The sequence below is a fragment of the Lissotriton vulgaris genome, chromosome 3_1 (assembly GCF_964263255.1).
Source record: "Lissotriton vulgaris chromosome 3_1, aLisVul1.2, whole genome shotgun sequence".
Taxonomy (NCBI): domain Eukaryota; kingdom Metazoa; phylum Chordata; class Amphibia; order Caudata; family Salamandridae; genus Lissotriton; species Lissotriton vulgaris.
The window spans coordinates 1,832,082,782-1,832,107,799 of record NC_141689.1 but is presented as its reverse complement, the minus strand read 5'-3'; positions in this window follow the sequence as shown (position 1 = coordinate 1,832,107,799).

Sequence of the window (25,018 nt, the reverse complement as noted above, 5' to 3'; positions counted from 1 at the left end):
GTCTTGGAGCAATGATGGGTATGGATACTTTTGATTGCAAGTGGTTTGAAGCAAATCCATGGTGGCAAAGGGGAGTTAGGGCCTAGCTGCAGAGCGCGCATGGATTGATTTTGGAAATTTGCCTGAAAATTACTAAGTCCCCATTTTTGTAGTTTTGCTTTTTGGCTGCTTGGGGGTCTTCTACTAGTTTTCGCCTGGGTTGACGGCTCTGGGGCCATTGCTGGGAAGGACAAATACCGGATAAAAGTGGTTTGGAGAAAATCCATGAGGAAAAGGTTTTTGCCTTTTTGCTCAATATCATGCTTTCGGGGGCCTGTTTGGGTGAGTTCCTGGTGTTTGGGGGTGGGTTTTGGGGTCTGGGAGCACTGCTGGCACAGTCTAATGTTGTTTGCCTTTGTTTTTCAGGACATCCATGTTGGAAAAGTGGAGTTATGACCTAGCTGCACAGCGCGTTTGGACAGAAGGCCGAAAAATATTGTAAGTATGAGAGTTTCCATTTTTGCTTTTTGCCTGTTTGGGGGTGTTGTGCCTTTTTATGGTTGGGTTGGCGGGTCTTGGGGCATTGCTGGGAAGGTCTAATACCGGATAAAAGTGGTTTGGAGAAAATCCATGAGGAAAAAGTGTTTGCCTTTTTGCTCACTATCATGGTTTCGGGTCCTGTTTGGGGGGCTTCCTGGTGTTTGTTGGGGGTCTTGGAGCAACGCCGGGTATGGATAATTTTGATTGCAAGTGGTTTGAAGCAAATCCATGGTGGCATAGGGGAGTTAGGGCCTAGCTGCAGAGCTCGCATGGATTGATTTTGGAAATTTGCCTGAAAATTACTAAGTCCCCATTTTTGTAGTTTTGCTTTTTGGCTGTTTGGGGGTCTTCTACTAGTTTTTGCCTGGGTTGACGGCTTTGGGGCCATTGCTGGGAAGGACTAATACCGGATAAAAGTGGTTTGGAGAAAATCCATGAGGAAAACGTTTTTGCCTTTGTGCTCACTATCATGTTTTCGGGGGCCTGTTTCGGTGGGTTCCTGGTGTTTGGGGTGGGCTTTGGGGTCTGGGAGCACTTCTGGCACAGTCTAATGTTGATTGCATTTATTTCCAGGACATCCATGGTGGAAAAGTGGAGTTATGATCTAGCTGCACAGCGCGTTTGGACAGAAGGCCGAAAAATATTGTAAGTATGAGATTTTCCATTTTGCTTTTTGCCTGTTTGGGGGTGTTGTGCTTTTTTAAGGGTGGGTTGGCGGGTCTTGGGGCATTGCTGGGATGGTCTAACACCGGATAAAAGGGGTTTGGTAAAAAACCATGAGGAAAAAGTTTCTGCCAATTTGCTCACTATCATGTTTCGGGGGGCTGTTTGGGGGCTTCCTGGTGTTTGTGGGTGGGTTTCGGGGTCTTGGAGCAATGCTGGGTATGGATACTTTTGATTGCAAGTGGTTTGAGGCAAATCCATGGTGGCAAAGGGGAGTTAGGGCCCAGCTGCAGAGCGCGCGTGAAGTGATTTTGGAAATTTGCCTGAAAATGATTAAGTCCCCATTTTTGTAGTTTTGCTTTTTGGCTGTTTGGGGGTCTTCTACTAGTTTTCGCCTGGGTTGACGGCTCTGGGGCCATTGCAGGGAAGGACTAATACCAGATAAAAGTGATTTGGGGAAAATCCATGAGGAAAAGGTTTTTGCCTTTTTGCTCACTATCATGTTTTCGGGGGCCTGTTTGGGTGGGTTCCTGGTTTTTGGGGGTGGGTTTTGGGGTCTGGGAGCACTGCTGGCACAGTCTAATGTTGATTGCATTTGTTTTCCAGGACATCCATGGTGGAAAAGTGGAGTTATGACCTAGCTGCACAGCGCGTTTGGACAGAAGGCCGAAAAATATTGTAAGTATGAGATTTTCAATTTTTGCTTTTTGCCTGTTTGGGGTTGTTGTGCTTTTTTGCGGGTGGGTTGGTGGGTCTTAGCGCATTGCTGGGAAGGTCTAATACCGGATAAAAGTGGTTTAAAGAAAATCCATGAGGAAAAAGTTTTTGCCTTTTTGCTCACTATCATGTTTTCGGGGGCCTGTTTGGGTGAGTTCCTGGTGTTTGGGGGTGGGTTTTGGGGTCTGGGAGCACTGCTGGCACAGTCTAATGTTGATTGCATTTGTTTTCCAGGACATCCATGGTGGAAAAGTGGAGTTATGACCTAGCTGCACAGCGCGTTTGGACCGAAGGCCAAAAAATATTGCAAGTATGAGATTTTCCACTTTTGCCTTTTGCCTGTTTGGGGTGTTGTGCTTTTTGGCGGGTGGGTTGGTGGATTTTGGGGCATTGCTGGAAAGGTCTAATACCGGATAAAAGTGGTTTGGAGAAAATCCATGAGGAAAAAGTTTTTGCCTTTTTGCTCACTGTCATGTTTTCGGGGGCCTGTTTGGGGGCTTCCTGGTTTTTGTGGGTGGGTTTCGGGGTCTTGGAGCAACGCTGGGTATGGATACTTTTGATTGCAAGTGGTTTGTAGCAAATCCATGGTGGCAAAGAGGAGTTAGGGCCTAGCTGCACAGCGAGCGTGGAGTGAATTTGGAAACTTGCCTGAAAATTACTAAGTCCCCATTTTTGTAGTTTTGCTTTTTGGCTGTTTGGGGGTCTTCTACTAGTTTTCACCTGGGTTGACGGCTCTGGGGCCATTGCTGGGAAGGACTAATACCGGATAAAAGTGGTTTGGAGAAAATCCATGAGGAAAAGGTTTTTGCCTTTTTGCTCACTATCATGTCTTTGGGGGCCTGTTTGGGTGGGTTCCTGGTGTTTGGGGGTGCGTTTTGGGGTCTGGGAGCACTTCTGGCACAGTCTAATGTTGATTTCATTTGTTTTCCAGGAAATCCATGTTGGAAGAGTGGAGTTATGACCTAGCTGCACAGCGCGTTTGGACAGAAGGCCGAAAAATATTGCAAGTATGAGATTTTCCATTTTTGCTTTTTGCCTGTTTGGGGGTGTTGTGTTTTTTTGTGGTTGGGTTGGCGGGTCTTGGGGCATTGCTGGGAAGGTCTAATACCGGATAAAAGTGGTTTGGAGAAAATCCATGAGGAAAAAGTTTTTGCCTTTTTGCTCACTATCATGTTTTCGGGGGCATGTTTGGGGGGCTATCTGGTGTTTGTGGGTGGGTTTTGGGGTCTTGGAGCAACACTGGGTATGGATACTTTTGATTGCAAGTGGTTTGAAGCAAAGCCATGGTGGCAAATGGGAGTTAAGGCCTAGCTGCAGAGCGAGCGTGGAGTGAATTTGAAAACTTGCCTGAAAATTACTAAGTCCCCATTTTTGTAGTTTTGCTTTTTGGCTGTTTGGGGGTCTTCTACTAGTTTTCTCATGGGTTGACGGCTCTGAGGCCATTGCTGGGAAGGTCTAATACCGGATAAAAGTGGTTTGAGAAAATCCATGAGGAAAAAGTTTTTGCCTTTTTGCTCACTATCATGTTTTCGGGGGCCTGTTTGGGTGGGTTCCTGGTGTTTGGGGGTGGGTTTTGGGGTCTGGGAGCACTGCTGGCACAGTCTAATGTTGATTGCATTTGTTTTCCAGGACATCCATGGTGGAAACGTGGAGTTATGACCTAGCTGCACAGCGCGTTTGGACAGAAGGCCGAAAAATATTGTAAGTATGAGATTTTCCATTTTTGCTTTTTGCCTGTTTGGGGTTGTTGTGCTTTTTTGCGGGTGGGTTGGCGGGTCTTGGGGCATTGCTGGGAAGGTCTAATACCGGATAAAAGTGGTTTGGAGAAAATCCATGAGGAAAAAGGTTTTGCCTTTTTGCTCACTATCATGTTTTCGGGGGCATGTTTGGGGGGCTACCTGGTGTTTGTGGGTGGGCTTTGGGGTCTTGGAGCAACACTGGGTATGGATACTTTTGATTGCAAGTGGTTTGAAGCAAAGCCATGGTGGCAAATGGGAGTTAAGGCCTAGCTGCAGAGCGAGCGTGGAGTGAATTTGGAAACTTGCCTGAAAATTACTAAGTCCCCATTTTTGTAGTTTTGCTTTTTGGCTGTTTGGGGGTCTTCTACTAGTTTTCGCCTGGGTTGACGGCCCTGGGGCCATTGCTGGGAAGGTCTAATACTGGATAAAAGTGGTTTGGAGAAAATCCATTAGGGAAAAGGTTTTTGCCTTTTTGCTCACTATCATGTTTTCGGGGGCCTGTTTGGGTGGGTTCCTGGTGTTTGGGGGTGCGTTTTGGGGTCTGGGAGCACTGCTGGCACAGTCTAATGTTGTTTGCATTTGTTTTCCAGGACATCCATGTTGGAAAAGTGGAGTTATGACCTAGCTGCACAGCGCGTTTGGACAGAAGGCCGAAAAATATTGTAAGTATGAGATTTTCCATTTTTGCTTTTTGCCTGTTTGGGGTTGTTGTGCTTTTTTGCGGGTGGGTTGGCGGGTCTTGGGGCATTGCTGGGAAGGGCTAATACCGTATAAAAGTGGTTTGGAGAAAATCCATGAGGAAAACGTTTTTGCCTTTTTGCTCACTATCATGTTTTCGGGGGCCTGTTTGGGGGGGCTTCCTGGTGTTTGTGGGTGGGTTTCGGGGTCTTGGAGCAATGATGGGTATGGATACTTTTGATTGCAAGTGGTTTGAAGCAAATCCATGGTGACAAAGGGGAGTTAGGGCCTAGCTGCAGAGCGCGCATGGATTGATTTTGGAAATTTGCCTGAAAATTACTAAGTCCCCATTTTTGTAGTTTTGCTTTTTGGCTGCTTGGGGGTCTTCTACTAGTTTTCGCCTGGGTTGACGGCTCTGGGGCCATTGCTGGGAAGGACAAATACCGGATAAAAGTGGTTTGGAGAAAATCCATGAGGAAAAGGTTTTTGCCTTTTTGCTCAATATCATGCTTTCGGGGGCCTGTTTGGGTGAGTTCCTGGTGTTTGGGGGTGGGTTTTGGGGTCTGGGAGCACTGCTTGCACAGTCTAATGTTGTTTGCCTTTGTTTTTCAGGACATCCATGTTGGAAAAGTGGAGTTATGACCTAGCTGCACAGCGCGTTTGGACAGAAGGCCGAAAAATATTGTAAGTATGAGAGTTTCCATTTTTGCTTTTTGCCTGTTTGGGGGTGTTGTGCCTTTTTATGGTTGGGTTGACGGGTCTTGGGGCATTGCTGGGAAGGTCTAATACCGGATAAAAGTGGTTTGGAGAAAATCCATGAGGAAAAAGTGTTTGCCTTTTTGCTCACTATCATGGTTTCGGGTCCTGTTTGGGGGGCTTCCTGGTGTTTGTTGGGGGTCTTGGAGCAACGCCGGGTATGGATAATTTTGATTGCAAGTGGTTTGAAGCAAATCCTTGGTGGCAAAGGGGAGTTAGGGCCTAGCTGCAGAGCTCGCATGGATTGATTTTGGAAATTTGCCTGAAAATTACTAAGTCCCCATTTTTGTAGTTTTGCTTTTTGGCTGTTTGGGGGTCTTCTACTAGTTTTTGCCTGGGTTGACGGCTTTGGGGCCATTGCTGGGAAGGACTAATACCGGATAAAAGTGGTTTGGAGAAAATCCATGAGGAAAACGTTTTTGCCTTTTTGCTCACTATCATGTTTTCGGGGGGCTGTTTGGGTGGGGTCCTGGTGTTTGGGGTGGGCTTTGGGGTCTGGGAGCACTTCTGGCACAGTCTAATGTTGATTGCATTTATTTCCAGGACATCCATGGTGGAAAAGTGGAGTTATGATCTAGCTGCACAGCGCGTTTGGACAGAAGGCCGAAAAATATTGTAAGTATGAGATTTTCCATTTTGCTTTTTGCCTGTTTGGGGGTGTTATGCTTTTTTAAGGGTGGGTTGGCGGGTCTTGGGGCATTGCTGGGATGGTCTAACACCGGATAAAAGGGGTTTGGTAAAAAACCATGAGGAAAAAGTTTCTGCCAATTTGCTCACTATCATGTTTTGGGGGGCTGTTTGGGGGGCTTCCTGGTGTTTGTGGGTGGGTTTCGGGGTCTTGGAGCAATGCTGGGTATGGATACTTTTGATTGCAAGTGGTTTGAAGCAAATCCATGGTGGCAAAGGGGAGTTAGGGCCTAGCTGCAGAGCGCGCATGGATTGATTTTGGAAATTTGCCTGAAAATTACTGTCCTCATTTTTGTAGTTCTGCTTTTTGGCTGTTTGGGGGTCTTCTACTAGTTTTTGCCTGGGTTGACGGCTCTGGGGCCATTGCTGGGAAGGACTAATACCGGATAAAAGTGGTTTGGAGAAAATCCATGAGGAAAAGGTTTTTGCCTTTTTGCTCACTATCATGTTTTCGGGGGCCTGTTTGGGTGAGTTCCTGGTGTTTGGGGGTGGGTTTTGGGGTCTGGGAGCACTGCTGGCACAGTCTAATGTTGATTGCATTTGTTTTCCAGGACATCCATGGTGGAAAAGTGGAGTTATGACCTAGCTGCACAGCGCGTTTGGACAGAAGGCCAAAAAATATTGCAAGTATGAGATTTTCCACTTTTGCTTTTTGCCTGTTTGGGGTGTTGTGCTTTTTGGCGGGTGGGTTGGTGGATTTTGGGGCATTGCTGGAAAGGTCTAATACCGGATAAAAGTGGTTTGGAGAAAATCCATGAGGAAAAAGTTTTTGCCTTTTTGCTCACTGTCATGTTTTCGGGGGCCTGTTTGGGGGCTTCCTGGTGTTTGCGGGTGGGTTTCGGGGTCTTGGAGCAACGCTGGGTATGGATACTTTTGATTGCAAGTGGTTTGTAGCAAATCCATGGTGGCAAAGAGGAGTTAGGGCCTAGCTGCACAGCGAGCGTGGAGTGAATTTGGAAACTTGCCTGAAAATTACTAAGTCCCCATTTTTGTAGTTTTGCTTTTTGGCTGTTTGGGGGTCTTCTACTAGTTTTCACCTGGGTTGACGGCTCTGGGGCCATTGCTGGGAAGGACTAATACCAGATAAAAGTGGTTTGGAGAAAATCCATGAGGAAAAGGTTTTTGCCTTTTTGCTCACTATCATGTCTTTGGGGGCCTGTTTGGGTGGGTTCCTGGTGTTTGGGGGTGCGTTTTGGGGTCTGGGAGCACTTCTGGCACAGTCTAATGTTGATTTCATTTGTTTTCCAGGAAATCCATGTTGGAAGAGTGGAGTTATGACCTAGCTGCACAGCGCGTTTAGACAGAAGGCCGAAAAATATTGCAAGTATGAGATTTTCCATTTTTGCTTTTTGCCTGTTTGGGGGTGTTGTGTTTTTTTTGTGGTTGGGTTGGCGGGTCTTGGGGCATTGCTGGGAAGGTCTAATACCGGATAAAAGTGGTTTGGAGAAAATCCATGAGGAAAAAGTTTTTGCCTTTTTGCTCACTATCATGTTTTCGGGGGCATGTTTGGGGGGCTATCTGGTGTTTGTGGGTGGGTTTTGGGGTCTTGGAGCAACACTGGGTATGGATACTTTTGATTGCAAGTGGTTTGAAGCAAAGCCATGGTGGCAAATGGGAGTTAAGGCCTAGCTGCAGAGCGAGCGTGGAGTGAATTTGTAAACTTGCCTGAAAATTACTAAGTCCCCATTTTTGTAGTTTTGCTTTTTGGCTGTTTGGGGGTCTTCTACTAGTTTTCTCCTGGGTTGACGGCTCTGAGGCCATTGCTGGGAAGGTCTAATACCGGATAAAAGTGGTTTGAGAAAATCCATGAGGAAAAAGTTTTTGCCTTTTTGCTCACTATCATGTTTTCGGGGGCCTGTTTGGGTGGGTTCCTGGTGTTTGGGGGTGGGTTTTGGGGTCTGGGAGCACTGCTGGCACAGTCTAATGTTGATTGCATTTGTTTTCCAGGACATCCATGGTGGAAACGTGGAGTTATGACCTAGCTGCACAGCGCGTTTGGACAGAAGGCCGAAAAATATTGTAAGTATGAGATTTTCCATTTTTGCTTTTTGCCTGTTTGGGGTTGTTGTGCTTTTTTGCGGGTGGGTTGGCGGGTCTTGGGGCATTGCTGGGAAGGTCTAATACCGGATAAAAGTGGTTTGGAGAAAATCCATGAGGAAAAAGGTTTTGCCTTTTTGCTCACTATCATGTTTTCGGGGGCATGTTTGGGGGGCTACCTGGTGTTTGTGGGTGGGTTTTGGGGTCTTGGAGCAACACTGGGTATGGATACTTTTGATTGCAAGTGGTTTGAAGCAAAGCCATGGTGGCAAATGGGAGTTAAGGCCTAGCTGCAGAGCGAGCGTGGAGTGAATTTGGAAACTTGCCTGAAAATTACTAAGTCCCCATTTTTGTAGTTTTGCTTTTTGGCTGTTTGGGGGTCTTCTACTAGTTTTCGCCTGGGTTGACGGCCCTGGGGCCATTGCTGGGAAGGTCTAATACTGGATAAAAGTGGTTTGGAGAAAATCCATTAGGGAAAAGGTTTTTGCCTTTTTGCTCACTATCATGTTTTCGGGGGCCTGTTTGGGTGGGTTCCTGGTGTTTGGGGGTGCGTTTTGGGGTCTGGGAGCACTGCTGGCACAGTCTAATGTTGTTTGCATTTGTTTTCCAGGACATCCATGTTGGAAAAGTGGAGTTATGACCTAGCTGCACAGCGCGTTTGGACAGAAGGCCGAAAAATATTGTAAGTATGAGATTTTCCATTTTTGCTTTTTGCCTGTTTGGGGTTGTTGTGCTTTTTTGCGGGTGGGTTGGCGGGTCTTGGGGCATTGCTGGGAAGGGCTAATACCGTATAAAAGTGGTTTGGAGAAAATCCATGAGGAAAACGTTTTTGCCTTTTTGCTCACTATCATGTTTTCGGGGACCTGTTTGGGGGGGCTTCCTGGTGTTTGTGGGTGGGTTTCGGGGTCTTGGAGCAATGATGGGTATGGATACTTTTGATTGCAAGTGGTTTGAAGCAAATCCATGGTGGCAAAGGGGAGTTAGGGCCTAGCTGCAGAGCGCGCATGGATTGATTTTGGAAATTTGTCTGAAAATTACTAAGTCCCCATTTTTGTACTTTTGCTTTTTGGCTGCTTGGGGGTCTTCTACTAGTTTTCGCCTGGGTTGACGGCTCTGGGGCCATTGCTGGGAAGGACAAATACCGGATAAAAGTGGTTTGGAGAAAATCCATGAGGAAAAGGTTTTTGCCTTTTTGCTCAATATCATGCTTTCGGGGGCCTGTTTGGGGGAGTTCCTGGTGTTTGGGGGTGGGTTTTGGGGTCTGGGAGCACTGCTGGCACAGTCTAATGTTGTTTGCCTTTGTTTTTCAGGACATCCATGTTGGAAAAGTGGAGTTATGACCTAGCTGCACAGCGCGTTTGGACAGAAGGCCGAAAAATATTGTAAGTATGAGAGTTTCCATTTTTGCTTTTTGCCTGTTTGGGGGTGTTGTGCCTTTTTATGGTTGGGTTGGCGGGTCTTGGGGCATTGCTGGGAAGGTCTAATACCGGATAAAAGTGGTTTGGAGAAAATCCATGAGGAAAAAGTGTTTGCCTTTTTGCTCACTATCATGGTTTCGGGTCCTGTTTGGGGGGCTTCCTGGTGTTTGTTGGGGGTCTTGGAGCAACGCCGGGTATGGATAATTTTGATTGCAAGTGGTTTGAAGCAAATCCATGGTGGCAAAGGGGAGTTAGGGCCTAGCTGCAGAGCTCGCATGGATTGATTTTGGAAATTCGCCTGAAAATTACTAAGTCCCCATTTTTGTAGTTTTGCTTTTTGGCTGTTTGGGGGTCTTCTACTAGTTTTTGCCTGGGTTGACGGCTTTGGGGCCATTGCTGGGAAGGACTAATACCGGATAAAAGTGGTTAGGAGAAAATCCATGAGGAAAACGTTTTTGCCTTTTTGCTCACTATCATGTTTTCGGGGGCCTGTTTGGGTGGGTTCCTGGTGTTTGGGGTGGGCTTTGGGGTCTGGGAGCACTTCTGGCACAGTCTAATGTTGATTGCATTTATTTCCAGGACATCCATGGTGGAAAAGTGGAGTTATGATCTAGCTGCACAGCGCGTTTGGACAGAAGGCCGAAAAATATTGTAAGTATGAGATTTTCCATTTTGCTTTTTGCCTGTTTGGGGGTGTTGTGCTTTTTTAAGGGTGGGTTGGCGGGTCTTGGGGCATTGCTGGGATGGTCTAACACCGGATAAAAGGGGTTTGGTAAAAAACCATGAGGAAAAAGTTTCTGCCAATTTGCTCACTATCATGTTTTGGGGGGCTGTTTGGGGGCTTCCTGGTGTTTGTGGGTGGGTTTCGGGGCCTTGGAGCAATGCTGGGTATGGATACTTTTGATTGCAAGTGGTTTGAGGCAAATCCATGGTGGCAAAGGGGAGTTAGGGCCCAGCTGCAGAGCGCGCGTGAAGTGATTTTGGAAATTTGCCTGAAAATTACTAAGTCCCCATTTTTGTAGTTTTGCTTTTTGGCTGTTTGGGGGTCTTCTACTAGTTTTTGCCTGGGTTGACGGCTCTGGGGCCATTGCTGGGAAGGACTAATACCGGATAAAAGTGGTTTGGAGAAAATCCATTAGGGAAAAGGTTTTTGCCTTTTTACTCACTATCATGTTTTCGGGGCCTGTTTGGGTGGGTTCCTGGTGTTTGGGGGTGGGTTTTGGGGTCTGGGAGCACTGCTGGCACAGTCTAATGTTGATTGCATTTGTTTTCCAGGACATCCATGGTGGAAAAGTGGAGTTATGACCTAGCTGCACGGCGCGTTTGGACAGAAGGCCAAAAAATATTGCAAGTATGAGATTTTCCACTTTTTGCTTTTTGCCTGTTTGGGGTGTTGTGCTTTTTGGCGGGTGGGTTGGTGGATTTTGGGGCATTGCTGGAAAGGTCTAATACCGGATAAAAGTGGTTTGGAGAAAATCCATGAGGAAAAAGTTTTTGCCTTTTTGCTCACTGTCATGTTTTCGGGGGCCTGTTTGGGGGCTTCCTGATGTTTGTGGGTGGGTTTCGGGGTCTTGGAGCAACGCTGGGTATGGATACTTTTGATTACAAGTGGTTTGAAGCAAATCCATGGTGGCAAAGAGGAGTTAGGGCCTAGCTGCACAGCGAGCGCGGAGTGAATTTGGAAACTTGCCTGAAAATTAGTAAGTCCCCATTTTTGTAGTTTTGCTTTTTGGCTGTTTGGGGGTCTTCTACTAGTTTTCTCCTGGGTTGACGGCTCTGAGGCCATTGCTGGGAAGGTCTAATACCGGATAAAAGTGGTTTGAGAAAACCATGAGGAAAAAGTTTTTGCCTTTTTGCTCACTATCATGTTTTCGGGGGCCTGTTTGGGTGGGTTTCTGGTGTTTGGGGGTGGGTTTTGGGGTCTGGGAGCACTGCTGGCACCGTCTAATGTTGATTGCATTTGTTTTCCAGGAAATCCATGGTGGAAACGTGGAGTTATGACCTAGCTGCACAGCGCGTTTGGACAGAAGGCCGAAAAATATTGTAAGTATGAGATTTTCCATTTTTGCTTTTTGCCTGTTTGGGGTTATTGTGCTTTTTTGCGGGTGGGTTGGTGGGTCTTGGGGCATTGCTGGGAAGGTCTAATACCAGATAAAAAAGGGTTTGGAGAAAATTCATGAGGAAAACGTTTTTGCCTTTTTGCTCACTATCATGTTTTCGGGGGCCTGTTGGGGGGGCTTCCTGGTGTTTGTGGGTGGGTTTCGGGGTCTTGGAGCAATGCTGGGTATGGATACTTTTGATTGCAAGTGGTTTGAAGCAAATCCATGGTGGCAAAGGGGAGTTAGGGCCTAGCTGCAGAGCGCGCATGGATTGATTTTGGAAACTTGCCTGAAAATTACTAAGTCCCCATTTTTGTAGTTTTGCTTTTTGGCTGTTTGGGGGTCTTCTACTATTTTTCGCCTGGGTTGACGGCTCTGGGGCCATTGCTGGGAAGGACTAATACCGGATAAAAGTGGTTTGGAGAAAATCCATGAGGAAAAGGTTTTTGCCTTTTTACTCAATATCATGTTTTCGGGGGCCTGTTTGGGTGAGTTCCTGGTGTTTGGGGTGGGTTTTGGGGTCTGGGAGCACTGCTGGCACAGTCTAATGTTGTTTGCAATTGTTTTCCAGGAAATCCATGTTGGAAGAGTGGAGTTATGACCTAGCTGCACAGCGCGTTTGGACAGAAGGCCGAAAAATATTGCAAGTATGAGATTTTCCATTTTTGCTTTTTGCCTGTTATGGGGTGTTGTGTTTTTTTGTGGTTGGGTTGGCGGGTCTTGGGGCATTGCTGGGAAGGTCTAATATCAGATAAAAGTGGTTTGGAGAAAATCCATGAGGAAAAAGTTTTTGCCTTTTTGCTCACTATCATGTTTTCGGGGGCATGTTTGGGGGGCTATCTGGTGTTTGTGGGTGGGTTTTGGGGTCTTGGAGCAACACTGGGTATGGATACTTTTGATTGCAAGTGGTTTGAAGCAAAGCCATGGTGGCAAATGGGAGTTAAGGCCTAGCTGCAGAGCGAGCGTGGAGTGAATTTGGAAACTTGCCTGAAAATTACTAAGTCCTCATTTTTGTAGTTTTGCTTTTTGGCTGTTTGGGGGTCTTCTACTAGTTTTCTCCTGGGTTGACGGCTCTGAGGCCATTGCTGGGAAGGTCTAATTCCGGATAAAAGTGGTTTGAGAAAATCCATGAGGAAAAAGTTTTTGCCTTTTTGCTCACTATCATGTTTTCGGGGGCCTGTTTGGGTGGGTTCCTGGTGTTTGGGGGTGGGTTTTGGGGTCTGGGAGCACTGCTGGCACAGTCTAATGTTGATTGCATTTGTTTTCCAGGACATCCATGGTGGAAACGTGGAGTTATGACCTAGCTGCACAGCGCGTTTGGACAGAAGGCCGAAAAATATTGTAAGTATGAGATTTTCCATTTTTGCTTTTTGCCTGTTTGGGGTTGTTGTGCTTTTTTGCGGGTGAGTTGGCGGGTCTTGGGGCATTGCTGGGAAGGTCTAATACCAGATAAAAGTGGTTTGGAGAAAATCCATGAGGAAAAAGGTTTTGCCTCTTTGCTCACTATCATGTTTTCGGGGGCATGTTTGGGGGGCTACCTGGTGTTTGTGGGTGGGTTTTGGGGTCTTGGAGCAACACTGGGTATGGATACTTTTGATTGCAAGTGGTTTGAAGCAAAGCCATGGTGGCAAATGGGAGTTAAGGCCTAGCTGCAGAGCGAGCGTGGAGTGAATTTGGAAACTTGCCTGAAAATTACTAAGTCCCCATTTTTGTAGGTTTGCTTTTTGGCTGTTTGGGGGTCTTCTAATAGTTTTTGCCTGAGTTGACCGCACTGGGGCCATTGTTGGGAAGGTCTAATACCGGATAAAAGTCGTTTGGAGAAAATCCATGAGGAAAAAGTTTTTGCCTTTTTGCTCACTATCATGTTTTCGGGGGCCTGTTTGGGTGGGTTCCTGGTGTTTGGGGGTGGGTTTTGGGGTCTGGAAGCACTGCTGGCATAGTCTAATGTTGATTGCATTTGTTTTCCAGGACATCCATGATGGAAAAGTGGAGTTATGACCTAGCTGCACAGCGCGTTTGGACAGAAGGCCGAAAAATATTGTAAGTATGGATTTTCCATTTTTGCTTTTCGCCTGTTTGGGGTTGTTGTGCTTTTTGCGGGTGGGTTGGCGGGTCTTGGGGCATGGCTGGGAAGGTCTAATACCGGATAAAAGTGGTTTGGAGAAAATCCATGAGGAAAACGTTTTTGCCTTTTTGCTCACTATCATGTTTTCGGGGGCCTGTTTGGGGGGTTTCCTGGTGTTTGTGGGTGGGTTTCGGGGTCTTGGAGCAATGCTGGGTATGGATACATTTGATTGCAAGTGGTTTCTAGCAAATCCATGGTGGCAAAGGGGAGTTAGGGCCTAGCTGCAGAGCGCGCATGGATTGATTTTGGAAATTTGCCTGAAAATTACTAAGTCCCCATTTTTGTAGTTTTGCTTTTTGGCTGTTTGGGGTTCTTCTACTAGTTTTCGCCTGGGTTGATGGCTCTGTGGCCATTGCTGGGAAGGACAAATACCGGATAAAAGTGGTTTGGAGAAAATCCATGAGGAAAAGGTTTTTGCCTTTTTGCTCAATATCATGTTTTCGGGGGCCTGTTTGGGTGAGTTCCTGGTGTTTGGGGGTGGGTTTTGGGGTCGGGGAGCACTGCTGGCACAGTCTAATGTTGTTTGCCTTTGTTTTCCAGGACATCCATGTTGGAAAAGTGGAGTTATGACCTAGCTGCACAGCGCGTTTGGACAGAAGGCCGAAAAATATTGTAAGTATGAGAGTTTCCATTTTTGCTTTTGCCTGTTTGGGGGTGTTGTGCCTTTTTGTGGTTGGGTTGGCGGGTCTTGGGGCATTGCTGGGAAGGTCTACTACCGGATAAAATTGGTTTGGAGAAAATCCATGAGGAAAATGTTTTTGCCTTTTTGCTCCCTATAATTTTTTCGGGGGCCTGTTTGGGGGGCTTCCTGGTGTTTGTGGGTGGGTTTTGGGGTCTTGGAGCAATGCTGGGTATGGATACTTTTGATTGCAAGTGGTTTGAAGCAAATCCATGGTGGCAAAGGGGAGTTAGGGCCTAGCTGCAGAGCGCGCATGGATTGATTTTGGAAATTTGCCTGAAAATTACTGTCCTCATTTTTGTAGTTCTGCTTTTTGGCTGTTTGGGGGTCTTCTACTAGTTTTTGCCTGGGTTGACGGCTCTGGGGCCATTGCTGGGAAGGACTAATACCGGATAAAAGTGGTTTGGAGAAAATCCATGAGGAAAAGGTTTTTGCCTTTTTGCTTACTATCATGTTTTCGGGGGCCTGTTTGGGTGAGTTCCTGGTGTTTGGGGGTGGGTTTTGGGGTCTGGGAGCACTGCTGGCACAGTCTAATGTTGATTGCATTTGTTTTCCAGGACATCCATGGTGGAAACGTGGAGTTATGACCTAGCTGCACAGCGCGTTTGGACAGAAGGCCGAAAAATATTGTAAGTATGAGATTTTCCATTTTTGCTTTTTGCCTGTTTGGGGTTGTTGTGCTTTTTTGCGGGTTGGTTGGCGGGTCTTGGGGCATTGCTGGGAAGGTCTAATACCGGATAAAAGTGGTTTGGAGAAAATCCATGAGGAAAAAGTTTTTGCCTTTTTGCTCACTATCATGTTTTCGGGGGCCTGTTTGGGGGGCTACCTGGTGTTTGTGGGTGGGTTTTGGGGTCTTGGAGCAACACTGGGTATGGATACTTTTGATTGCAAGTGGTTTGAAGCAAAGCCATGGTGGCAAATGGGAGTTAAGGCCTAGCTGCAGAGCGAGCGTGGAGTGAATTTGGAAACTTGCCTGAAAATTACTAAGTCCCCATTTTTGTAGTTTTGCTTTTTGGCTGTTTGGGGGTCTTCTACTAGTTTTCGCCTGGGTTGACGGCCCTGGGCCCATTGCTGGGAAGGTCTAATACTGGAGAAAAGTGGTTTGGAGAAAATCCATTAGGGAAAAGGTTTTTGCCTTTTTGCTCACTATCATGTTTTCGGGGGCCTGTTTGGGTGGGTTCCTGGTGTTTGGGGGGGGTTTTGGGGTCTGGGAGCACTGCTGGCACAGTCTTATGTTGTTTGCATTTGTTTTCCAGGACATCCATGTTGGAAAAGTGGAGTTATGACCTAGCTGCACAGCGCGTTTGGACAGAAGGCCGAAAAATATTGTAAGTATGAGATTTTCCATTTTTGCTTTTTGCCTGTTTGGGGTTGTTGTGCTTTTTTGCGGGTGGGTTGGCGGGTCTTGGGGCATTGCTGGGAAGGGCTAATACCGTATAAAAGTGGTTTGAAGAAAATCCATGAGGAAAACGTTTTTGCCTTTTTGCTCACTATCATGTATTCGGGGGCCTGTTTGGGGGGCTTCCTGGTGTTTGTGGGTGGGTTTCGGGGTCTTGGAGCAATGATGGGTATGGATACTTTTGATTGCAAGTGGTTTGAAGCAAATCCATGGTGGCAAAGGGGAGTTAGGGCCTAGCTGAAGAGCGCGCATGGATTGATTTTGGAAATTTGCCTGAAAATTACTAAGTCCCCATTTTTGTAGTTTTGCTTTTTGGCTGTTTGGGGGTCTTCTACTAGTTTTCGCCTGGGTTGACAGCTCTGGGGCCATTGCTGGGAAGGACTAATACCGGATAAAAGTGGTTTGGAGAAAATCCATTAGGGAAAAGGTTTTTGCCTTTTTGCTCACTATCATGTTATCGGGGGCTTGTTTGGGTGGGTTCCTGGTGTTTGGGGGTGGGTTTTGGGGTCTGGAAGCACTGCTGGCATAGTCTAATGTTGTTTGCATTTGTTTTCCAGGACATCCATGTTGGAAAAGTGGAGTTATGACCTAGCTGCACAGCGCGTTTGGACAGAAGGCCGAAAAATATTGTAAGTATGAGATTTTCCATTTTTGCTTTTTGCCTGTTTGGGGGTGTTGTGCCTTTTTGTGGTTGGGTTGGCGGGTCTTGGGGCATTGCTGGGAAGGTCTAATACCGGATAAAAGTGGTTTGGAGAAATTCCATGATGAAAAAGTGTTTGCCTTTTTGCTCACTATCATGGTTTTGGGGTCCTGTTTGGAGGGCTTCCTAGTGTTTGTGGGTGGTTTTGGGGTTCTTGGAGCAACGCCGGGTATGGATACTTTTGATTGCAAGTGGTTTGAATCAAATCCATGGTGGCAAAGGGGAGTTATGGCCAAGCTGCAGAGCGCATGTGGAGTGATTTTGGAAATTTGCCTGAAAATTACTAAGTTCCCATTTTTGTAGTTTTGCTTTTTGGCTGTTTGGGGGTCTTCTAATAGTTTTCGCCTGAGTTGACCGCTCTGGGGCCATTGCTGGGAAGGTCTAATACCGGATAAAAGTGGTTTGGAGAAAATCCATGAGGAAAAAGTTTTTGCCTTTTTGCTCACTATCATGTTTTCGGGGGCCTGTTTGGGTGGGTTCCTGGTGTTTGGGGGTGGGTTTTGGGGTCTGGAAGCACTGCTGGCATAGTCTAATGTTGATTGCATTTGTTTTCCAGGACATCCATGGTGGAAAAGTGGAGTTATGACCTAGCTGCACAGCGCGTTTGGACAGAAGGCCGAAAAATATTGTAAGTATGGATTTTCCATTTTTGCTTTTCGCCTGTTTGGGGTTGTTGTGCTTTTTTGCGGGTGGGTTGGCGGGTCTTGGGGCATGGCTGGGAAGGTCTAATACCGGATAAAAGTGGTTTGGAGAAAATCCATGAGGAAAACGTTTTTGCCTTTTTGCTCACTATCATGTTTTCGGGGGCCTGTTAGGGGGGCTTCCTGGTGTTTGTGGGTGGGTTTCGGGGTCTTAGAGCAATGCTGGGTATGGATACATTTGATTGCAAGTGGTTTGAAGCAAATCCATGGTGGCAAAGGGGAGTTAGGGCCTAGCTGCAGAGCGCGCATGGATTGATTTTGGAAATTTGCCTGAAAATTACTAAGCCACCATTTTTGTAGTTTTGCTTTTTAGCTGTTTGGGGGTCTTCTACTAGTTTTCGCCTGGGTTGACGGCTCTGGGGCCATTGCTGGGAAGGACAAATACCGGATAAAAGTGGTTTGGAGAAAATCCATGAGGAAAAGGTTTTTGCCTTTTTGCTCAATATCATGTTTTCGGGGGCCTGTTTGGGTGAGTTCCTGGTGTTTGGGGGTGGGTTTTGGGGTCTGGGAGCACTGATGGCACAGTCTAATGTTGTTTGCCTTTGTTTTTCAGGACATCCATGTTGGAAAAGTGGAGTTATGACCTAGCTGCACAGCGCGTTTGGACAGAAGGCCGAAAAATATTGTAAGTATGAGAGTTTCCATTTTTGCTTTTTGCCTGTTTGGGGGTGTTGTGCCTTTTTATGGTAGGGTTGGCGGGTCTTGGGGCATTGCTGGGAAGGTCTAATACCGGATAAAAGTGGTTTGGAGAAAATCTATGAGGAAAAAGTGTTTGCCTTTTTGCTCACTATCATGGTTTCGGGTCCTGTTTGAGGGGCTTCCTGGTGTTTGTTGGGGGTCTTGGAGCAACGCCGGGTATGGATAATTTTGATTGCAAGTGGTTTGAAGCAAATCCATGGTGGCAAAGGGGAGTTAGGGCCTAGCTGCAGAGCTCGCATGGATTGATTTTGGAAATTTGCCTGAAAATTACTAAGTCCCCATTTTTGTAGTTTTGCTTTTTGGCTGTTTGGGGGTCTTCTTCTAGTTTTTGCCTGGGTTGACGGCTCTGGGGCCATTGCTGGGAAGGACTAATACCGGATAAAAGTGGTTTGGAGAAAATCCATTAGGGAAAAGGTTTTTGCCTTTTTGCTCACTATCATGTTATCGGGGGCTTGTTTGGGTGGGTTCCTGGTGTTTGGGGGTGGGTTTTGGGGTCTGGAAGCACTGCTGGCATAGTCTAATGTTGTTTGCATTTGTTTTCCAGGACATCCATGTTGGAAAAGTGGAGTTATGACCTAGCTGCACAGCGCGTTTGGACAGAAGGCCGAAAAATATTGTAAGTATGAGATTTTCCATTTTTGCTTTTTGCCTGTTTGGGGGTGTTGTGCCTTTTTGTGGTTGGGTTGGCGGGTCTTGGGGCATTGCTGGGAAGGTCTAATACCGGATAAAAGTGGTTTGGAGAAATTCCATGATGAAAAAGTGTTTGCCTTTTTGCTCACTATCATGGTTTTGGGGTCCTGTTTGGAGGGCTTCCTAGTGTTTGTGGGTGGTTTTGGGGTTCTTGGAGCAACGCCGGGTATGGATACTTTTGATTGCAAGTGGTTTGAATCAAATCCATGGTGGCAAAGGGGAGTTATGGCCAAGCTGCAGAGCGCATGTGGAGTGATTTTGGAAATTTGCCTGAAAATTACTAAGTTCCCATTTTTGTAGTTTTGCTTTTTGGCTGTTTGGGGGTCTTCTAATAGTTTTCGCCTGAGTTGACCGCTCTGGGGCCATTGCTGGGAAGGTCTAATACCGGATAAAAGTGGTTTGGAGAAAATCCATGAGGAAAAAGTTTTTGCCTTTTTGCTCACTATCATGTTTTCGGGGGCCTGTTTGGGTGGGTTCCTGGTGTTTGGGGGTGGGTTTTGGGGTCTGGAAGCACTGCTGGCATAGTCTAATGTTGATTGCATTTGTTTTCCAGGACATCCATGGTGGAAAAGTGGAGTTATGACCTAGCTGCACAGCGCGTTTGGACAGAAGGCCGAAAAATATTGTAAGTATGGATTTTCCATTTTTGCTTTTCGCCTGTTTGGGGTTGTTGTGCTTTTTTGCGGGTGGGTTGGCGGGTCTTGGGGCATGGCTGGGAAGGTCTAATACCGGATAAAAGTGGTTTGGAGAAAATCCATGAGGAAAACGTTTTTGCCTTTTTGCTCACTATCATGTTTTCGGGGGCCTGTTAGGGGGGCTTCCTGGTGTTTGTGGGTGGGTTTCGGGGTCTTAGAGCAATGCTGGGTATGGATACATTTGATTGCAAGTGGTTTGAAGCAAATCCATGGTGGCAAAGGGGAGTTAGGGCCTAGCTGCAGAGCGCGCATGGATTGATTTTGGAAATTTGCCTGAAAATTACTAAGTCACCATTTTTGTAGTTTTGCTTTTTAGCTGTTTGGGGGTCTTCTACTAGTTTTCGCCTGGGTTGACGGCTCTGGGGCCATTGCTGGGAAGGACAAATACCGGATAAAAGTGGTTTGGAGAAAATCCATGAGGAAAAGGTTTTTGCCTTTTTGCTCAATATCATGTTTTCGGGGGCCTGTTTGGGTGAGTTCCTGGTGTTTGGGGGTGGGTTTTGGGGTCTGGGAGCACTGATGGCACAGTCTAATGTTGTTTGCCTTTGTTTTTCAGGACATCCATGTTGGAAAAGTGGAGTTATGACCTAGCTGCACAGCGCGTTTGGACAGAAGGCCGAAAAATATTGTAAGTATGAGAGTTTCCATTTTTGCTTTTTGCCTGTTTGGGGGTGTTGTGCCTTTTTATGGTAGGGTTGGCGGGTCTTGGGGCATTGCTGGGAAGGTCTAATACCGGATAAAAGTGGTTTGGAGAAAATCTATGAGGAAAAAGTGTTTGCCTTTTTGCTCACTATCATGGTTTCGGGTCCTGTTTGAGGGGCTTCCTGGTGTTTGTTGGGGGTCTTGGAGCAACGCCGGGTATGGATAATTTTGATTGCAAGTGGTTTGAAGCAAATCCATGGTGGCAAAGGGGAGTTAGGGCCTAGCTGCAGAGCTCGCATGGATTGATTTTGGAAATTTGCCTGAAAATTACTAAGTCCCCATTTTTGTAGTTTTGCTTTTTGGCTGTTTGGGGGTCTTCTTCTAGTTTTTGCCTGGGTTGACGGCTCTGGGGCCATTGCTGGGAAGGACTAATACCGGATAAAAGTGGTTTGGAGAAAATCCATTAGGGAAAAGGTTTTTGCCTTTTTGCTCACTATCATGTTTTCGGGGCCTGTTTGGGTGGGTTCCTGGTGTTTGGGGTGGGTTTTGGGGTCTGGGAGCACTGCTGGCACAGTCTAATGTTGATTGCATTTGTTTTCCAGGACATCCATGGTGGAAAAGTGGAGTTATGACCTAGCTGCACAGCGCGTTTGGACAGAAGGCCAAAAAATATTGCAAGTATGAGATTTTCCACTTTTGCTTTTTGCCTGTTTGGGGTGTTGTGCTTTTTGGCGGGTGGGTTGGTGGATTTTGGGGCATTGCTGGAAAGGTCTAATACCGGATAAAAGTGGTTTGGAGAAAATCCATGAGGAAAAAGTTTTTGCCTTTTTGCTCACTGTCATGTTTTCGGGGGCCTGTTTGGGGGCTTCCTGGTGTTTGTGGGTGGGTTTCGGGGTCTTGGAGCAACGCTGGGTATGGATACTTTTGATTGCAAGTGGTTTGAAGCAAGTCCATGGTGGCAAAGAGGAGTTAGGGCCTAGCTGCACAGCGAGCGTGGAGTGAATTTGGAAACTTGCCTGAAAATTAGTAAGTCCCCATTTTTGTAGATTTGCTTTTTGGCTGTTTGGGGGTCTTCTACTAGTTTTCTCCTGGGTTGATGGCTCTGAGGCCATTGCTGGGAAGGTCTAATACCGGATAAAAGTGGTTTGAGAAAACCATGAGGAAAAAGTTTTTGCCTTTTTTCTCACTATCATGTTTTCGGGGGCCTGTTTGGGTGGGTTTCTGGTGTTTGGGGGTGGGTTTTGGGGTCTGGGAGCACTGCTGGCACCGTCTAATGTTGATTGCATTTGTTTTCTAGGAAATCCATGGTGGAAACGTGGAGTTATGACCTAGCTGCACAGCGCGTTTGGAGAGAAGGCCGGAAAATATTGTAAGTATGAGATTTTCCATTTTTGCTTTTTGCCTGTTTGGGGTTGTTGTGCTTTTTTGCGGGTGGGTTGGCGGGTCTTGGGGCATTGCTGGGAAGGTCTAATACCAGATAAAAATGGTTTGGAGAAAATCCATGAGGAAAAAGTTTTTGCCTTTTTGCTCACTATCATGTTTTCGGGGGCCTGTTGGGGGGGCTTCCTGGTGTTTGTGGGTGGGTTTCGGGGTCTTGGAGCAATGCTGGGTATGGATACTTTTGATTGCAAGTGGTTTGAAGCAAATCCATGGTGGCAAAGGGGAGTTAGGGCCTAGCTGCAGAGCGCGCATGGTTTGATTTTGGAAACTTGCCTGAAAATTACTAAGTCCCCATTTTTGTAGTTTTGCTTTTTGGCTGTTTGGGGGTCTTCTACTAGTTTTCGCCTGGGTTGACGGCTCTGGGGCCATTGCTGGGAAGGACAAATACCGGATAAAAGTGGTTTGGAGAAAATCCATGAGGAAAAGGTTTTTGCCTTTTTGCTCAATATCATGTTTTCGGGGGCCTGTTTGGGTGAGTTCCTGGTGTTTGGGGGTGGGTTTTGGGGTCTGGGAGCACTGCTGGCACAGTCTAATGTTGTTTGCCTTTGTTTTCCAGGACATCCATGTTGGAAAAGTGGAGTTATGACCTAGCTGCACAGCGCGTTTGGACAGAAGGCCGAAAAATATTGTAAGTATGAGAGTTTCCATTTTTGCTTTTGCCTGTTTGGGGGTGTTGTGCCTTTTTGTGGTTGGGTTGGCGGGTCTTGGGGCATTGCTGGGAAGGTCTAATACCGGATAAAATTGGTTTGGAGAAAATCCATGAGGAAAATGTTTTTGCCTTTTTGCTCCCTATAATTTTTTCGGGGGCCTGTTTGGGGGGCTTCCTGGTGTTTGTGGGTGGGTTTTGGGGTCTTGGAGCAATGCTGGGTATGGATACTTTTGATTGCAAGTGGTTTGAAGCAAATCCATGGTGGCAAAGGGGAGTTAGGGCCTAGCTGCAGAGCGCGCATGGATTGATTTTGGAAATTTGCCTGAAAATTACTGTCCTCATTTTTGTAGTTCTGCTTTTTGGCTGTTTGGGGGTCTTCTACTAGTTTTTGCCTGGGTTGACGGCTCTGGGGCCATTGCTGGGAAGGACTAATACCGGATAAAAGTGGTTTGGAGAAAATCCATGAGGAAAAGGTTTTTGCCTTTTTGCTTACTATCATGTTTTCGGGGGCCTGTTTGGGTGAGTTCCTGGTGTTTGGGGGTGGGTTTTGGGGTCTGGGAGCACTGCTGGCACAGTCTAATGTTGATTGCATTTGTTTTCCAGGACATCCATGGTGGAAACGTGGAGTTATGACCTAGCTGCACAGCGCGTTTGGACAGAAGGCCGAAAAATATTGTAAGTATGAGATTTTCAATTTTTGCTTTTTGCCTGTTTGGGGTTGTTGTGCTTTTTTGCGGGTTGGTTGGCGGGTCTTGGGGCATTGCTGGGAAGGTCTAATACCGGATAAAAGTGGTTTGGAGAAAATCCATGAGGAAAAAGTTTTTGCCTTTTTGCTCACTATCATGTTTTCGGGGGCCTGTTTGGGGGGCTACCTGGTGTTTGTGGGTGGGTTTTGGGATCTTGGAGCAACACTGGGTATGGATACTTTTGATTGCAAGTGGTTTGAAGCAAAGCCATGGTGGCAAATGGGAGTTAAGGCCTAGCTGCAGAGCGAGCGTGGAGTGAATTTGGAAACTTGCCTGAAAATTACTAAGTCCCCATTTTTGTAGTTTTGCTTTTTGGCTGTTTGGGGGTCTTCTACTAGTTTTCGCCTGGGTTGACGGCCCTGGGCCCATTGCTGGGAAGGTCTAATACTGGATAAAAGTGGTTTGGAGAAAATCCATTAGGGAAAAGGTTTTTGCCTTTTTGCTCACTATCATGTTTTCGGGGGCCTGTTTGGGTGGGTTCCTGGTGTTTGGGGGGGGGGTTTGGGGTCTGGGAGCACTGCTGGCACAGTCTTATGTTGTTTGCATTTGTTTTCCAGGACATCCATGTTGGAAAAGTGGAGTTATGACCTAGCTGCACAGCGCGTTTGGACAGAAGGCCGAAAAATATTGTAAGTATGAGATTTTCCATTTTTGCTTTTTGCCTGTTTGGGGTTGTTGTGCTTTTTTGCGGGTGGGTTGGCGGGTCTTGGGGCATTGCTGGGAAGGGCTAATACCGTATAAAAGTGGTTTGAAGAAAATCCATGAGGAAAACGTTTTTGCCTTTTTGCTCACTATCATGTATTCGGGGGCCTGTTTGGGGGGCTTCCTGGTGTTTGTGGGTGGGTTTCGGGGTCTTGGAGCAATGATGGGTATGGATACTTTTGATTGCAAGTGGTTTGAAGCAAATCCATGGTGGCAAAGGGGAGTTAGGGCCTAGCTGAAGAGCGCGCATGGATTGATTTTGGAAATTTGCCTGAAAATTACTAAGTCCCCATTTTTGTAGTTTTGCTTTTTGGCTGTTTGGGGGTCTTCTACTAGTTTTCGCCTGGGTTGACAGCTCTGGGGCCATTGCTGGGAAGGACTAATACCGGATAAAAGTGGTTTGGAGAAAATCCATTAGGGAAAAGGTTTTTGCCTTTTTGCTCACTATCATGTTATCGGGGGCTTGTTTGGGTGGGTTCCTGGTGTTTGGGGGTGGGTTTTGGGGTCTGGAAGCACTGCTGGCATAGTCTAATGTTGTTTGCATTTGTTTTCCAGGACATCCATGTTGGAAAAGTGGAGTTATGACCTAGCTGCACAGCGCGTTTGGACAGAAGGCCGAAAAATATTGTAAGTATGAGATTTTCCATTTTTGCTTTTTGCCTGTTTGGGGGTGTTGTGCCTTTTTGTGGTTGGGTTGGCGGGTCTTGGGGCATTGCTGGGAAGGTCTAATACCGGATAAAAGTGGTTTGGAGAAATTCCATGATGAAAAAGTGTTTGCCTTTTTGCACACTATCATGGTTTTGGGGTCCTGTTTGGAGGGCTTCCTAGTGTTTGTGGGTGGTTTTGGGGTTCTTGGAGCAACGCCGGGTATGGATACTTTTGATTGCAAGTGGTTTGAATCAAATCCATGGTGGCAAAGGGGAGTTATGGCCAAGCTGCAGAGCGCATGTGGAGTGATTTTGGAAATTTGCCTGAAAATTACTAAGTCCCCATTTTTGTAGTTTTGCTTTTTGGCTGTTTGGGGGTCTTCTAATAGTTTTCGCCTGAGTTGACCGCTCTGGGGCCATTGCTGGGAAGGTCTAATACCGGATAAAAGTGGTTTGGAGAAAATCCATGAGGAAAAAGTTTTTGCCTTTTTGCTCACTATCATGTTTTCGGGGGCCTGTTTGGGTGGGTTCCTGGTGTTTGGGGGTGGGTTTTGGGGTCTGGAAGCACTGCTGGCATAGTCTAATGTTGATTGCATTTGTTTTCCAGGACATCCATGGTGGAAAAGTGGAGTTATGACCTAGCTGCACAGCGCGTTTGGACAGAAGGCCGAAAAATATTGTAAGTATGGATTTTCCATTTTTGCTTTTCGCCTGTTTGGGGTTGTTGTGCTTTTTTGCGGGTGGGTTGGCGGGTCTTGGGGCATGGCTGGGAAGGTCTAATACCGGATAAAAGTGGTTTGGAGAAAATCCATGAGGAAAACGTTTTTGCCTTTTTGCTCACTATCATGTTTTCGGGGGCCTGTTAGGGGGGCTTCCTGGTGTTTGTGGGTGGGTTTCGGGGTCTTAGAGCAATGCTGGGTATGGATACATTTGATTGCAAGTGGTTTGAAGCAAATCCATGGTGGCAAAGGGGAGTTAGGGCCTAGCTGCAGAGCGCGCATGGATTGATTTTGGAAATTTGCCTGAAAATTACTAAGTCACCATTTTTGTAGTTTTGCTTTTTAGCTGTTTGGGGGTCTTCTACTAGTTTTCGCCTGGGTTGACGGCTCTGGGGCCATTGCTGGGAAGGACAAATACCGGATAAAAGTGGTTTGGAGAAAATCCATGAGGAAAAGGTTTTTGCCTTTTTGC